Raw genomic sequence first — 16010 nt, forward strand, 5'->3', positions numbered from 1 at the left:
AGCCATCATGGGACTACAACGCTGGGAACTGTAGTTCAAAAAATAATAATGACGTCCATGTGATGCTGCAGGGTGTGGCGCGGGCGTCCTTTCAGCATCACGGGAAGGAGCTCTGAAACAGAGCTCCTTTTTGCCACACGCATTGCTGGTGCAGCCTTTACACGGCCGTGCCAGCAATGCGGAAAAAAAAGGGGCTGAGAGACCCCTTTCTCCCTTTCCCCACAGCTGTCGGGGTGTCCTGTGGAAGCTGAGGCACAGCTGCTGCGGGTTCTTCCATTAATGCAAAATGAAAGACAAGGATGGGACAATTTCACTTCACTGATGGGACAATGACAGGATCAGTGTGACATCATCTGAAAGTCCTTCTCCCATTCCCCCATCTGATAATCTCCCACGAGTGGTGGACTGTGACTCTGGAGACCAGGTTTGATTCCCACCTTGGCCATGAAACCCACTGGGTGACCTTAGCAGGTTCAATATTAAAATTTCATATGGGGAGAAATACCACCTATATCTTCCATATGAAGTGGAGGAACATTAACATGGACAAAGTTATTTTGGGGACATCAGCTCCCACAGTCCTTAGTCAGCATGGTCAATATCTATAGTGGCTGCAGGATTTTTGCCAGTGTTGTCCCAAAAGATAACTTTGGCAAACTCAGGTAATGTTAACTAGTGCAGTATTAGCAACTGTATTTCTCTGTATGCTTACAGGGAATTAAGGAGCATAGTGCAGAAAACAGACTCAATGACAAACCTGTGCTCACAGTCTGACTCTGTCCTGATTCTGCAGCATACATAACCAAACGGTTAATCCAACCATGCATAATATTTTATATGGTCTTAATATTTCCATTGCCTCTAAGTCCTTCCCAAAACAGAATTCCATTCCTTTTTTAAATATGTAACCTTAAAATATAAATTTGCTTGAAATGAATGTAGCAGGTCATTATGCTAAGGTTCCTGCAACTGCCATAAAGCTAAAGTGGTTTCATTTGCATCTGCTATGAACATATAGAAGCAATATTAGTGACCTCCACATGGAAAGTGGAAACCTCTGGACCCATCCCCTGTTTCTGTGCCAGGTAAGAAACAGGTGTAATACTTTTCTGTTCAAAGTTCTTACCTAGAAACTCAAAGTGTATCTACGGCGGGTTACAGATGGGCAAAAAGGGATGTACTCATGATGTCATGAAGGTAGAGCCTTCAGACGGGCTTTACCTGAATGCCGCCATGAACACGCCCCCTGCACGCCCCAAGCGGGAAGAAGCAGCATTAAAAAGGTGCTGCTTTTTTCCCCTTCTTTTTGATTTGATACGTACCTGCGCAGCTCCATCTGTAAGCTGCTGCACCGATACGTCAGAATTGCTACGCCGCAAATATAAGTTGCCGGTTTAAAAGCTCCATGTCAGCTGTGTCGCATAATGGGTCGGGTTCCCGGGACATGCGTGGTTTGCAGTCAAGCTTTAATTGCAACGTCCGCTGCCATGGAGCTGTGGAAGCTGAGGCACAGCTGCGGCGCATTTTAAGTCTCGTAACCCTAACCCTAGAGCCACTTGTGCGCATGCGTTGCTAGAACCACGGGAAGTTGTAAGTTTTGCCGGCGGATGTTTTGGTTGTAGAAAGTGATAAGGGAAAGTTTGGGATTTAAAGTGACCCCCTACACACATTCCTGCGCCATTTTCACCTGGGAACGGGCACAGTTCGGCTGCTCCTGGCACAGCTGTGTGGCGGCTCCCCTTTGCCACCAGGCAGGATGGCTCAGCCATCCACCAGCACCCCGAAAAAAGGCAAGGGGACGTCTTGGTGTCATACTGAGATGGCTGACCTCATAGCTATATGGTCCCAGAAACTGGAGTAACTGCAGAAACTGGAGCAGTCCTACCTGAATGCTGACACATATCGAGAAGGGGAAGAAGCCATGAGAGCTGCTGCACCAGTACACCAGAATTGCTACGCCGCTACTTTAAGTTGCCCATTTAAAAGCTCCGTGTCTGCTGCGTCGCATAGTGAGTTGGGGTCTTGGAACATGCGCAGTTTGCAGTCAGGCTTTAATTGCAACGTCCGCTGCCATGCAGCTGTGGAAGCTGAGGCACAGCTGCGGCGCATTTTAAGCCTCGTAACCCTAACCCTAACCCTAACCCTAGAGCAACATGTACGCATGCGCTGCTTGGAAAGTTTGGACTTTAAAGTGCACCCCTACACACATTCCTGTGCCATTTTCACCTAACAATAAAAAACGCTAAAACTGTAAATATTGACATATGTACAAAGGAGGTGAGGGGAGATGGCAGGGGGACAGCGGTGGCAGCGGAGACAGCTGTGGCTGCACATTGCAGATTCAGCAGAAGCGCGGGGACCAAAGGAGAGGAGGCATCCATGATGCTGGTGACATTGGCAACGTGCAAGTGGACAAGGATGCCAACACCAGCTGATCACCAGCTGGCAGGAGACCACCATTGTTTTTGGGCAGAGCGGGGGGGAAAGTTTAAAGGGGCTTGGGTGCTTTAAATGCACAGACAGGCTTTCTGCCGCCGCTGCTTAGCGCTGCAGCTGCGCAGCTGCACACCTCTCATGCGGCAAAAGAAAAAAAAAGCCGCGGTTTGGGCCGCCCGTGAGGAAGCTGCTTCTCTTTTTGCAGCATCCTCCGAGGCGGCGGTTTGGAAACTCCGGGTCCGAAATGGACCCAGGTGAGGCGTCTTCACTGCCCCCCGTGTGGAAGCTCCAACACCTGAAGCATGCCCCCGGGGCGGGCTGTCTGGAGGCTCCGCATTCAGCTAAATACACCTCCAAGACGTCCTCCCCTGGCCGACTGTAACCCGCCTACAAGACCCAGTTATAGCAGTTTGTGACCATTTTAATTGCCACGGCTCCAACTTATGGAATCCTGGGACTGGCAATGTGGTAACACTGTAGTTCAAGGGAGAACACTATACAGTGGTACCCCGGGTTACGAAATTAATTCGTTCCGCGGTTAATTTCGTAACCCGAAATACCTTCGTAAGCCGAATTCCCATAGGCGCTAATGGAAAAATAGCTCTCTGCTGCCCTCCGGTGGCGGAAAATAGCGCCGCGGTTTTTTCGTAACCCGAAGAAACCTTCGTAAGCCGAAGCAATAAATCCCTATGGGATTTTTTCGTATCCCGAAAAATTCGTAACCCGGCGCATTCGTATCCCGGGGTACCACTGTATCTCTCTAGCAGAGAGTTCAGAGTCCTTCACAAAACTACAAATCCCATGTTTCTGTAGGACAAAGCCATGGCAGTTAAAAATGGTATAAAACTCCTATAACAGTACAGTTTACATATGTTCTTAGAGAAGACTTCCAAAGCTAGAAAAGACACAGTCAGCTCTTCTGTAAGGTTCCAGGGATCCTATTACTGCCAGAGCCCCTACATCCTGTGGCATGCCATCTCTTTATAGAAGCTTTTGGCTCAGTGAAGCTGAGAGCAGATGGTCATAATGACTTGGCTGAGAAGAGCTGTCAGCACCGATCCCCCCGTCTCACATGATTTAAAAAATGCCACCTGGGGAGTGCAAAGTGTGTTGCTGCATGCATACAAAATCACTGTCTATGCCTTCCTCTGTACTCTGGCACCATGCAATATGTGCCTGGTGTGGTTCCTAAAGGTTATGTAGCATTCTGATCCAGGCAGGAAGACTGAGGAAGAAAATGGGTTTCTTGGTAGGGATGAGTTGGTTGTCATGGGTGAGAGGGTGTTAATAGTCTCTACCCCTGATGCATGTCATGTGTGCATTTGTACATTTCTAAAAGGGGAGAAACAGAGTTTGGAAGCCTTTCTTTTCTTTTCTTTTTTACTACAACTGCCAGAATCGCACAACTATCAGAGGCTATGGCCATGCATATTGGAGGAGCCTGGGACATGTAATCCCAAAATGTAACTTTCCCAAGCTGTGGAATACTATAAAAGCTGGTACATATGACTGAACTAAAGTTGTGTGCCCTTTTGAAGTGCTTTGGTGATCAGTGAGAAATTTTATCCCTATTTAGTTGATACACATTTTCACTAGTTATATTTTCTCACTTTAAAACAGTCATTTTCTTCAGCGAGTGTCACGAGTGTCTGAGACGGTTGGATTTTAGATCTACGCTATATACATTTTAAAATATTTTATTATGTGGGTCATCTTGTGAGGACTTGGTCCTGGAAAAGCAGCATACACATGGATAAATAAATGGTTAAATAGGAACTAGGCACTGGCAACTTCCAAATGGTTGTCACAAAAAAGACTCACAATAATCTGCCAGATTTCACTGGGAAATTTCTAAAATCTCTGGGGTTTACTTTGACATACTTGCCTTGTGCTTGAGCAAAAGTCAGCGGCAGCAATAACAGTGCTAAAACAAACTTTCCTTGCAGGTGCAAATAGTTGGATTCTCTACTGTGATCTTTATAGAATGGCAACTACATGTTCCACACCACAGAAAGCATCAGGGTTTTTTTTTTGGGGGGGGGGGGTGCTCTCTATGGGGGGGCCTGCAGCTGTCCTTGTTCACACCAGATTGGGGCCAGGGCAACCTAACCAGCAGCCCCTGCAGCCCCAATCCAGTGTTTTTCCAGGCCAAAGAGAAGTGGCAAAATGTCGCATCTCTTTGACCTGGAAAAGGGGTGCCCTGGTGCCTTAGGCGCCCAGTGCACCTCGGCTGAGTCGGCACGACAGAGGAGAAAGGGGCGGCCCCTTTCCCCTCTGCATCATTGGCCATTTGGTTGCCATGCCAATGATGTGTGCACCGAAAAGAAGCTCCATTGCAGAATTCTTTTCTGCGCTGCCGCCATGCCATGCCGCCATAAGTGGATATGGTGCATTACGGAGCTCTGTTCTGCGCCACTGCCAGGCTGCCATAAGTGGACACGGCGCATGCATGATGTCATTATGGTGGTGCCCATGTGGACGGGATGCCGCCATGATGCCACCACTGGCATGTTCTAAGGTTAGGGACCATGCGGTTGGTGCGCGGTCCCTAACCCTAACATCGCCACGGCCACACCACTTTTGGGCCATCTATCTCAACCCATTGTTACACAATGCCCTTTCATTAATATTTATTATTTTTAATATTTATTTTATTTCTATCCCAGCTTTCTCTGTACATAGGACCCAAGGTGGCTTACAAAAAGATAAAATAAGGTAAAGCTAAAAACAAGGGAATAGCCCTCAAGAACAGTGTCTCGTGTCCTCTTCAAATGGGTCTGTGATGGTGGTGGGACCAAGAGAAAACTGTCCCTCGGTGATCTTAAGACTCTTTGATGTAGAAAGATACAATCCTTCAGTTAGTTTTCAACTAAGCCATATAGAACTTTATAGCTTATAACTAACACTTTGAATGGTGCCTGGAAATGAACCAGTAACCAGTGAAGCTGTTTGAGCAAGGGACTTATATGTTCCATGTAATTTGCCCCAGTCAGCATCATGGTCACAGCATTTTGAACTTGCTGACCCCACTGGTGTGCATGGATATAGCTACCCTACATCCTTGGACTCTCCTTGGCAACTTGGTGATAAAGCCCTATCATGATGAATGCCTGCACTTCAAAATATACTGCTGTGCCACTTTTCACACCCACTTTTTGTGGCATCCCTGCATACTGACCTGTCTTAGGCTCAACCCCTGCTCAGACCCTGTTGCACAAATTTTGATAGCAACACTCAGCAGGCCAGTGACATTTTTAATAACATTGTTAGAGATCACTAACACATGTGCGCACATACAATGGCAGAGAGAAATGCTGGAAAGAAGGAATGGCTCATCAGCCAGGTCAAGCTTGTGTTGGATTTTCCTCATTCTTTGCTCAGAACAAATATTCTGTACTCTGAACAGGGCAAGGGTATTATGGTTGCATTGCCTGACTAAATTAAGCTTGCTGGAAATAACAACTGCTTCTAATAACATTACTTTGTTGCTTTACTCTCCATCCAGTTTAAATATGTGCCCCTAGATGCACTCACAGACTTCAGAAAAGGCCATGTAAACAAATGGCAAAGTTGAGCGCACCAGCTGCTCACCAGCCCTTTGGTTTAAATATGCCTTTGGGCCACAGAAGTTTTTTTCCCTCTACTCAGTATCAAAGCATAAAGACTGTATTTGGATAGTCACAAGGCATGTATGGCAAACAGAACATAACTGTGCATGTGTGTTTATGCCTTCAAGTCATCTGTTGACTTATGCCAACCCCATGAATTTAACCCAGTTTTCTTAGGCAAGGAATCCTCAAAAGTAGTTTTGCCAGTTCCTTCCTTGGAAATATAGCCTACAGCACCTGCCATTAATTGGTGATCTCCCATCCAAGTACTAACCAGGCCTGAATCTGCTTAGCTTCCAAGATCAGACAGTATCTGGTACCTTTATGGTATATAGCTATGCTAACTTTAACAGTAGGATAGCAGTGGCAGAGTAGCTGCGGCCACCAGTGAGATAGTGTGATGGAGCAGGAAAAGGCTATTGAATGCTCTTAGCAGTAAGACAATCCCTGTTTCCAGCTTTCCCTTGCATCTCTTTCTAATAAGGTCCTGGAATTTTACCTGCCTTATCAGTTAGTTGCTGTTCAGTAGCAGGAGTTCTTTTCATTATCCCTCCCTACCCTTCAAACCACCGCACAAGTATCTGCTCGAGGTGATATAAAATAAGAGCCAGATCTTTTTCAAGTGCAGAGCTTTCAAAAATGTGCACAAGTGGTATGTTTCCAATGTTTTGAAGTGTATAAACTTCCTCCCAATGTACTGTATTTCCACCCACTACAAGTAAAGGTGGGTAAGGCCTTTGGAAAGTCAGACTAGTCACAGTGGATGCCTGAGCAATAAAAGGGAAATGCCAGCAAAGATCTTAGGGGGATATCAGAAGTCTTCGACAAGCAGACAAGGCAGCATGTGCTTGAAACTGCCTTTGCATCCATAAAGAGGAGAGAAAGTACAGCAAGTCAGAGGATGGGAGTTAAAAGCTTGCATTAATAGACTCTTCCAGGCTCATGTTACGCTCCTCCATTGTCAACTAGTCTTTGTACAGTTGAAGCATAGCGGGTGAGCCACAGTTAATTTAGACAGCATTTTTAAACAGAGAGGGACATGGTTTCCCTTCCCAGTGCATTTAATTGGTGGCCTGCTGACTTGACAAGACACTTTCACTTGAACTGCCTGCCTTGTGCTTTTGGGTCTGTTTGCCCTGTCCATCACTACAGTACAGAATGCACAATAGGTTGCCAATTGTTCACTGGAAACACCACCAAGTGCAGGGTACTCTTTTTCTGTACTGATACAGAATGCACTTAACCCTAAGGCAAGAAAAATAAATGGGAAGTGATGAATATGTGGTGACCTATATTATCCTCAATAAAAACTATTTGACTTTCTCACTTGTGGGAATCATGGGTGGGATACATAGCTGCAGAGTCTTTACAGTATACACTTTATTTTTATTCTATATAGAGAGAACATTGTTGTTGTTTGTTGTTAGCTGTTCTCAAATCAGCCTTGACTGATGGTGGCCCTGTGGATGAGACATCTCCAAGACCTCCTGTCCTCAACCTTTCCACTCGAGGCCTGCAGGCTCAGGCCTGTGTACTCCCTAAATGAGTCCATCCACTTAGCAATAGCAAGCAATCACATAGAGATGGACAACTGAGCAATAGCAAGCAAGCAGTCTTCCTCTTTTTCTGCTCCCTCCACCTTTCATTATTGTCTTTTCTAATGATTCATTTTTCCTCATGGATGTGGCCAAAATAGAAAAACCTCAATTTAGTCATCTTTGGGGTGAAGCAGACTGCCTTGAAAGGCTGGCTTTGTGCTGCTCCTTTGAGCGCTGGATTGGGGCCACTGCAACTGCACACCACAGCCCCGATCTGACATTTTTCCAGCCCAAAAAGAAGTAGCAAAATGTCACTCTTTTTTGGGTTGGAGAATAGTTGTCCTTTCTGCCACAGCAGCTGCTTTTCCCCATTTCTGCGATGCAGCACATGTAAACACCGTGCTGCAGAAATACTGTGATGTCACCTGCTATGTGATCAGTGGGGCAGTGTGATGCAGGCTTGGGGGCAGTGTTGGGGCATCCGGCATCCCGAAGCCACCAGGAAGCCGCCAGCGGCTCTTTATGCCAGTGTGATTAGCCCCTTGGTTTCCAGCTTGATCTGTTCTAGAACCCATTTGTTTGTTTTCTTGGCTTCCATGGTATTCTTAGTACCCTTCTCCAACACCACATTCCAAATGTATTGATTTTCTTCTTATCAGCTTTTTTCACTGCCCAGCTCTCCCATCCCTTCATGGTGATAGGAAACACAATGGGTTGGACGATCCTCACTTACTTATCAGACCTTCTTTCTCCTCACCTTCCCACCAGGGCCCTCCGTTCTGGTAGTCAAGGGTTCCTGTCTCAGCCCAGGATTTCCTCTGCCCCATCCCGGATTCGCCCCTTTTCACTTGCTGCCCCTCACTCCTGGAACCTTCTTCCTCCACAAGCAAGAGCCATCACTTCATTAACCAGCTTCAAAACGGAGTTGAAAACCATCCTATTCAGAGAAGCCTTCCCAGGCATCGCATAATTGTCGCTTACTATCTGATGTTCTGTTGTTGGCTGTTTATCGATCCATTTCCTGTATTGCTATGTACTGTATATGCATTATCCTACTTGTGAGTATGTATTTTCCCTGGATAATGATTAACCTTCCATTTTGAAGCCAAGCCCTCCCTTCAGTCCATCTGCCTTGGTCCAGGCCTCGGAGGTAGAGAGGAACTGCTGGACCTCTTACCCTTTCCCGTCACCACTCCCTTCTCCTTCTGTGTCATGTCTTTTTAGCTTGTAAGCCTGAGGGCAGGGAACCGTCTAACTAAAAAGATTGCATGTACAGCGCTGTGTAAATTTACAGCGCTTCATAAATAAAGGTTAATAATAATAATATTATCTTGTCTAGTTCTTTCATAGCAGTTCTCCCCAACCCTAATCTTCTTCTGATTTCTTGACTGTAGTCTCTGTGCTCATCAGTATTTGAGCCAAGGTATGGGAACTCTTTGACTACTTCAATTTTCTCAAATTTGCTACCAAGGTTACAAGGTTTAACTTAATGATCACAAGCTAATGGATGGTATACCATACTACAAGTGTATCGCTGCTTTGCTCCAAAGTTAAACTGGCAGTGATCAGCTGCTTCAAAGTGACAATGTGTTCTGACACACAATCAGTTTATCATATACACAAACACCACCTTACCACTAACTATAAAATGAGACATTTGAAAACACGTCAGTCAGAAAATAATAATAATAATAATAATAATAATAATAATAATAATAATAATAATAATAATAATAATAATAAATTTTTATTTATATACCGCCTTTCCAGAGATCAAGTAGGTGGAAAACATTTCCCAGTCCATCCTCCTATCCAAAAGAGCTTCTAGATATATTCAGATGAGTACTTTGAATGTGGGAAATGACACAATGAAGCAGGAATATGAATGATAGTATCTCTGTATCCTAGGGGTGGGAATAACATGGCCTTCTGAATGTTTTCAGACTGCAAGTCCCAGCAGCCCTAGCTAGCATAGTAAGAGACAAAGAAATGTGGGAACTTCAGTCCCACAACATCTAACAGAGAAGAAACAGATTGCTTTCTTGTATCACTGATGCAGACTACAATGGTTCCTTGGAAAACATTTGAGACTCTCAGGTGTTTCTAGACAGATGGCCCTTAGTGCTACCAGTCAAGTGAGATTGTGCAGCAACTCCATCTTTCCCTCTTGTATGGGGCAAAAGAACAAAAAAAAAAAAAGTGAAAATCCATCTTCTTGTCTCTTAAGCAACCCTTTTCTCATCACTGACTTATGTCACCTCCATCACACTAAATTGAGCCCAAAAAAGATGGAAGCTAGTGACATTGTTGAAGCATTTATGTAATTATTATTTGATAAATTAAATATTATTAAATTGTTTAATTAACTTCTTCCTTGCACAGGGCCCAAGATGTTGTACATCCAATTAAAAAAAGATACAGGTAAAACTATTTGGACAAAAAAGCTGTAAAAAATTAAATAAACAATTATATGAAAAACACAAAGTTAAAACTGCTTAAAAACAATTATAGCATTATTTTAAAAGATAAAAGTACAGCCCCATTAAAAGGACCTTCAGTGACATGAATTGTAAGACAAAGACCTACCTAAATAAGAAGATCTTCATCTGACATCAGAAAGAAAGGAGCGGGGGGGGGGGGGGGGAAGTGAACCTTTGCTCTGCTCTGCTCTGGTTGCTTATTTGCATGTTTTCAGTTTGCATGTATTCCTGCATCTCCTCTGATGCCCAGTTATTTTATCTCTTCTTTCTCTCCCTTCCATTAGATCATGTATTGATTATGAACAAGCATTTCATAGAATTATAGAGTTGCAAGAGACCACCAGTACCATCAAGTCCAATCCCCCATCAAATCCAACCCCTCAACATGCAGGAATACACAATCAAAGCATTCCCAACAGATGGCCATCCAGATTCAGTTCAAAAACCTCCAAAAAAGGAGGCTCCACCACATTCTGAGGCAGCAATCCTACTGTTGAACAACTCCAACAAGGTTTGTAATGTAGAGGTGGAATCTCTTTTCCTGTAGTTTGCATCCATTGCTCCAAGTCCTATTCTCTGAAGCTGCAGAAAAAAAGAACTTGCTCCATCTTCAGTATGACCTCCTTTCAAATGTTTAAACAGGGCTATCATATTACCTCTTAAACATCTCTTCTCCAGGCTAAACACATCCAGCTCCCTAAGCCTCTCCTCATAGGGCATGGTTTCCAGAACTTTCATCATTTTATTCACTTTCCTCTGGACACACTCCAGCTTGTCAGCATTTTTATTTTTATAAGTAAACACAGGACTGGTTGTTCAGCTTCTGCCTTGCCAATTTCATTACTCTGTTTGTGAGATCCAGTACTATCTCTCACATTTCTTACAAGATGTTTGGAGCTCCAGTTCATCCTCCAAGGAAGATTTATCCAGTGAGGGCATAACAAAACTATCTACGTTGGGCAAAGTCTCCTGGCAACAGCCATTGTCAGGATATCCATATTTAAAACCATGTGCAGGAGCAATGTCAGACTGATCACTTGTCTTCCAAACACACATCATATTGGATGGGTAGGACTTACATAACTTTTCACATTTCTATAGATTACATAAGTAGAAGGCAGAAAAATCTTGCTAAGTGAATTGTTCACAGCTTGTCATACAGTTGCTAATGTTTACAAAAGGAACCCACCCACAATGTTGTGGGGGGAAATGTCATGTGGGAGAATCCACTTGTGCTTTCTGCTTTCTGACATTACCAGATATGTATGGGCAGAGAAGCCATTATGAGCAGGAGTGACAAGTGTAGAATGAAAATAGCAGCTGTCGTTCCTCTTCATCCAGTGATAAAATAATAAATGTTACATTTCTCATGCTTAGTAGCCTTTGGATACCTAAGAAAAGAGCACCACAGAGCCGGCTGTCATGTTTTAATCATGTGATTGAGTCATAGTACAAAGGACAAAGTAGCGGTCAAGTAAAGTGCTAGTTTCTGAATTGGGAGAGTATCAAAGTCAGTCCAGAATTAATGTCCATCCTAGGAGTCATATAAAGCATGATATATGGTGCTACACCAGGGCTTCAAGCACCTAAGAATACTGGACTAGACAGCTATTTTTATGTTCTTAAAATCCGTGGTATAGCAACATATCATGACCAATCAGATATCTATGGCACTATGACCAACCAGATGTCAATGGGAGGCCCAGAACCAGGACATGGCTACAATCAGGGGCAAACTGGGCACTCACTCATGTCCCCCAGAATGCCCATAGAGAGGCATAGTGGATGGCCCTAGTTCCAGAAAAGGAGAAAAACTTCTCCCTCTCCATTTTGTCTATACAATTTATATTTGCACATTTTGTGCACAATTTATATCTATCGTGTTTCTTGCTATTTTTCTCCCTCTGTAAGCTAAAGAGCCTCAAATATTGTAAACATTCCACACACGGGAGTTTTTTCTAACCCTTTGGTCATTTTTGGTTTTCCCAACAAGTGTGCATAACAACTGTGCTAGTCAGGGGATTCTGGGAGCCATATTCCAGAGAGTAACTTTTCCAGGATCTGCTTGCACTTCCCTCTCTTGAATAGGTATAGGTAGCATGTTGCTCATGTGTGAGTCTTTCACACTACACAAATATAGCATTGTGATTCTACTTTAACTGCCATGGCTGCATCCGATGGAATATTGGGACTGCTGAGGCACTGAAACCTCATTGTCACAAATAAAGTTTGACACTGCTTTAACTGCCATGGCTCAATGCCATGGCATTATGAGATTTATAGTTTTGTGAGATATTTTGCTTCTCCATCACAGAGCTCTGGTGGCACAACAAACTACAAATCCCAGGATTCCATAGGTTTGAGCCATGTCAGCTAAAGTAGTGTCAAAGTGTTATTATTTCTGCAGTGCAGATGCAGCCTTGCTTTGTTCCAATTGATCCTAAGCATGTCTACTTAGAAGTCTCACTGATTTCAGTGTGGTTTATTTCTAAGTATGTATGCTTAGGATTGCAGCCTAATCATGAGACTAATTTGTTCAAAAGTTTCATTAACTTCAAAATAATCTACTAAGAATTAGAAGTAGAATCAAGAACTAATAGAACAAAGAAGTACTATTAAAGTTACTACTGGCTCAGGCCTACTATGATTAAGGATTCTATAGGATGGAACCAAGACAGTTAAAGTTGTTGCAAACTGCATTGGTTCTACAGTATAGCAGCAGCCTAAAGTGTCTTAGGATCTAGTGAATACAAGATCTCTTCCAGTGCATGCATAGGATGCTACAGAATCATCTTTTTGCCTGTATGTTCCAGTGTTAGAGCAAGAAAGATTAAAGTGTCTATGGAGGTTGCAATGGGAGAATCCAACAATGGATCTCTTTTCTGGCCAGGGACTAAGCATTACTCTGTGGAGCCCAGTACCAACTTGTAACACCATTCTCATTCCCCTACTTCAACCTATACATAGAATCTCATGAGCTATGAAAAATGTTTGTTTTCATTCTGAAATTACTGTTACATATTATAAAATTCTGAAACAGGCCTAACTTTGCTACTTTTGTTTAATAACAACATTCAGCTTCAGAGTCCTAGACATTTGCTAACTATTTTGTAACTTTTAATTCATTAATCAATGTATCCAGTCAGTGCCTTGATATTATTATTATTATTATTATTATTGACCAAGATGGTGGCAAACATTCGGCCAATTAACTCTAAAGCTCTTTTCCCCCTCACCTATTTCATTGCAAAATCAGGAATTAGCCTTCCAAAACCAATGTATTTTGTAAATTTTTGTTTAACAGACAAAATGTCTGAGTGGAGCACATCTTGTCATAGGAGCCCTTATGGCACAGTGGTTAAATGCCTGTACTGCAGCCATTCACTCACAAACCACAAGGTTGTGAGTTCAATAACAACCAGGTGACTCAGCCTGGCATCCTTCCGAAGTCACTAAAATGAGTACCCAGCTTGTTGGGGGCAATTAGTTTATACATTGTAAACCACTTAGGGAGTGCTTAAGTGCACTGATAAATGTACTTGCTATTGCTTTTTCCTAAGTAGCTTGTCTGTTCTTTTTCTATTCAGCCTTCTTGTGAAGGCTTCTCTCAACTTTTGCCTCAGCCACCAGCAGTGAGCAAAAAGGGTTATGTACACTTTCACCAAAAACAGTTCTGCCTTTTTCTTGTAAATCTATTTTAAGAGAGTAGCTTGCATTCTTTTCCAAAGGAAGAGTTTAAGGGCTTTCCCCTCCAGTGAAACATTTTGTGGTTTTGAATTAATTAGACACTCACTCAGGAGCCTGCAAATCCAGAAGAAGAAACAAGCCTTGGCCCCACTGTTCTGTAGTGCTTTGGTTTGCCCTTCTCCCTGAGCATTTCTGTACCCAAGGAACTCTGGGATTTGTCGTTTATGGTATGATATCCATGGTAAATTATGGTTTGATATCCATGTCAGGTAAATATGTTTATACAGAAAGCCCTTGGTATCCATGGATTCTTTATCCATGCATTCAAGCATCCACGGCTTGAAAATATTTCAAAAACATATGAATTCCAAAAGCAAACCTTGATTTTGCCATTTTAGATATACGATGCCATTTTACTATGTCATTGTATATAATGGGACTTGAGCATCCATGGATTTTGGTATCCACAAGGGTTTATGGAACCAAATTCCAGGAGATACCAAGGTCCCACTGTAGTCTCATATAGCTCTCACTTAATTGCTGAGATTTCTATTGGAGAGAATGGCTTTAGGCTAAGACCATGGCCAGGGAGCTCAGCTGTTCAGAATGTTGCTTGAGGTTGCTCTAACACTGCTTCTGATTGGCTCCAGCAAATCTCTCAAGATCATGCTAACAGATGCAAAGACGTAATGAAATAGGTTTCTATAAATATCCTCCCTGGTGTGGATCCATTTATAATATCATCTGTTAATCAGATTAGATCATAGCAGCAAGGTGTCTGGTTCTGCCTGATGAATCTGGAACAGACAAAGGCTTGCTGGTTCCCTTATGTAGATTGGCTTGATGGAAAGTATTGTTTGGAGTTCCTTCAGGTGCTATGAAAACTCTGAATGTAGTCATTTAATATGCCATGGTTGTTTCATATGTTCAAGATGACTTGGCACTGCAATTATCAAGTGATGAAAATGTATCACTTGGACAGCTGGCAATTGCCTCCCCAACATCTCTCTCTCTCTCTCTCTCTTTCTCTCTGATTTGTTCCCCCACAGTAAAGCTACAGCTGCTTGGGCAGTATTATTTAGCCAAGGATACATAAAGGGATTCCATTGTTTCCTAGATCTAAATATGCCACAGTCTGTTTTGTCCCAGAAATAGAGATCAGTAAGTAGAAGACATGGTTTGTATTATGAAAGGAGGGGTAAAGTGGATTCAGAGATGGCCTTGAATAGTGCTACTCAAGACAAGGTGCCCAGATGTCCTAACAGCAAAGGAGGACAAGGCAATGCAAAATGTAGAACATTCAAGAAAAATGTGGGACATTAGAAAATAAAAGCTAAAAACACTAGTCCAAATACAAATTCATTTAAAATGGTTTATTTACAGCTATATTATGTATACTGTGTTGCATTATGTACTCAACCATATTTTTCTGATGAACTTATCTTCCTTAAAATTCCTTATTGGCTTACAGTATACTTACAGAACTCTGAGCAAGACAAATGTTCAAAACTATACTTTGCTAGCAATAAACTCTTGACTGAATCTACATTTCAATTATTCCTTTCATTTGTCCATTGTGCTGAAATTACGGTAAGGGGAAAAGGCTTTGCACTGTGTCCTTGGGCAGCCCATTGTAAATTTTCTGTCTTTTCACCCCACCAAGAAACAAAAGCACCCTGAACGTTGGGAACAAGTCTTGTCTGCTGCTGCTCATAGGCAAAATGAACTTTAGAAGGATCGACAGGCTGCCAAGTAGACAAATTTCTTGGAGGGGAGCAGCAAAATGTGGTGTTAATGTGCTTCTTAGTTAAAATTGGGGACATACTTATCAAATTTGCAGATGACACCAAATTAGGGGGAGTAGCTAATACCCCAGAAGCCAGGATCAAAATTCAAAATGACCTGAACAGACTAGAAAACTGGGCCATAGCTAACAAAATGAAATTCAACACAGAGAAATGTAAGGTACTGCACATAGGGCGGAAAAACGAAAAGCACAGATATAGGATGGAGGACACTGGCTGAATGAAACTACAGGGCTCCCCCGGGTTATGAAATTAATTCGTTCCGCGGCGCCATTCGTAACCCGAAAAGCATTCGCAAGCCGAAGCCCCATAGGCGCTAATAGCGAAAGCCGCGATTTGGTGCGAAAAAGCGCCGAAAAGCACCAAAAAAATTTTCGTAACCCGAAATAACCTTCGTAACCCGGAACAGTTTTTTTTAATGGATTTTTTTCGTAACCCGAAAATTTCGTAAGGCGG

General features: G+C 43.0%; 1 protein-coding gene across 1 annotated transcript in view; it reads right to left on the reverse strand.

Annotated features, from left to right (window-relative positions):
* EPHB1 (EPH receptor B1) overlaps positions 1 to 10189 on the reverse strand; it is a 585803-nt gene extending 575614 nt beyond the window's left edge. Inside the window, exon 1 of the mRNA XM_042457579.1 lies at positions 10169 to 10189. The gene's annotated coding sequence lies outside the window, so the exon portion shown is untranslated. The remainder of the gene's footprint in view (positions 1 to 10168) is intronic.
* Positions 10190 to 16010: the final 5821 nt, after the last annotated feature.

Source organism: Sceloporus undulatus, chromosome 3, assembly GCF_019175285.1.
Source record: "Sceloporus undulatus isolate JIND9_A2432 ecotype Alabama chromosome 3, SceUnd_v1.1, whole genome shotgun sequence".
Taxonomy (NCBI): domain Eukaryota; kingdom Metazoa; phylum Chordata; class Lepidosauria; order Squamata; family Phrynosomatidae; genus Sceloporus; species Sceloporus undulatus.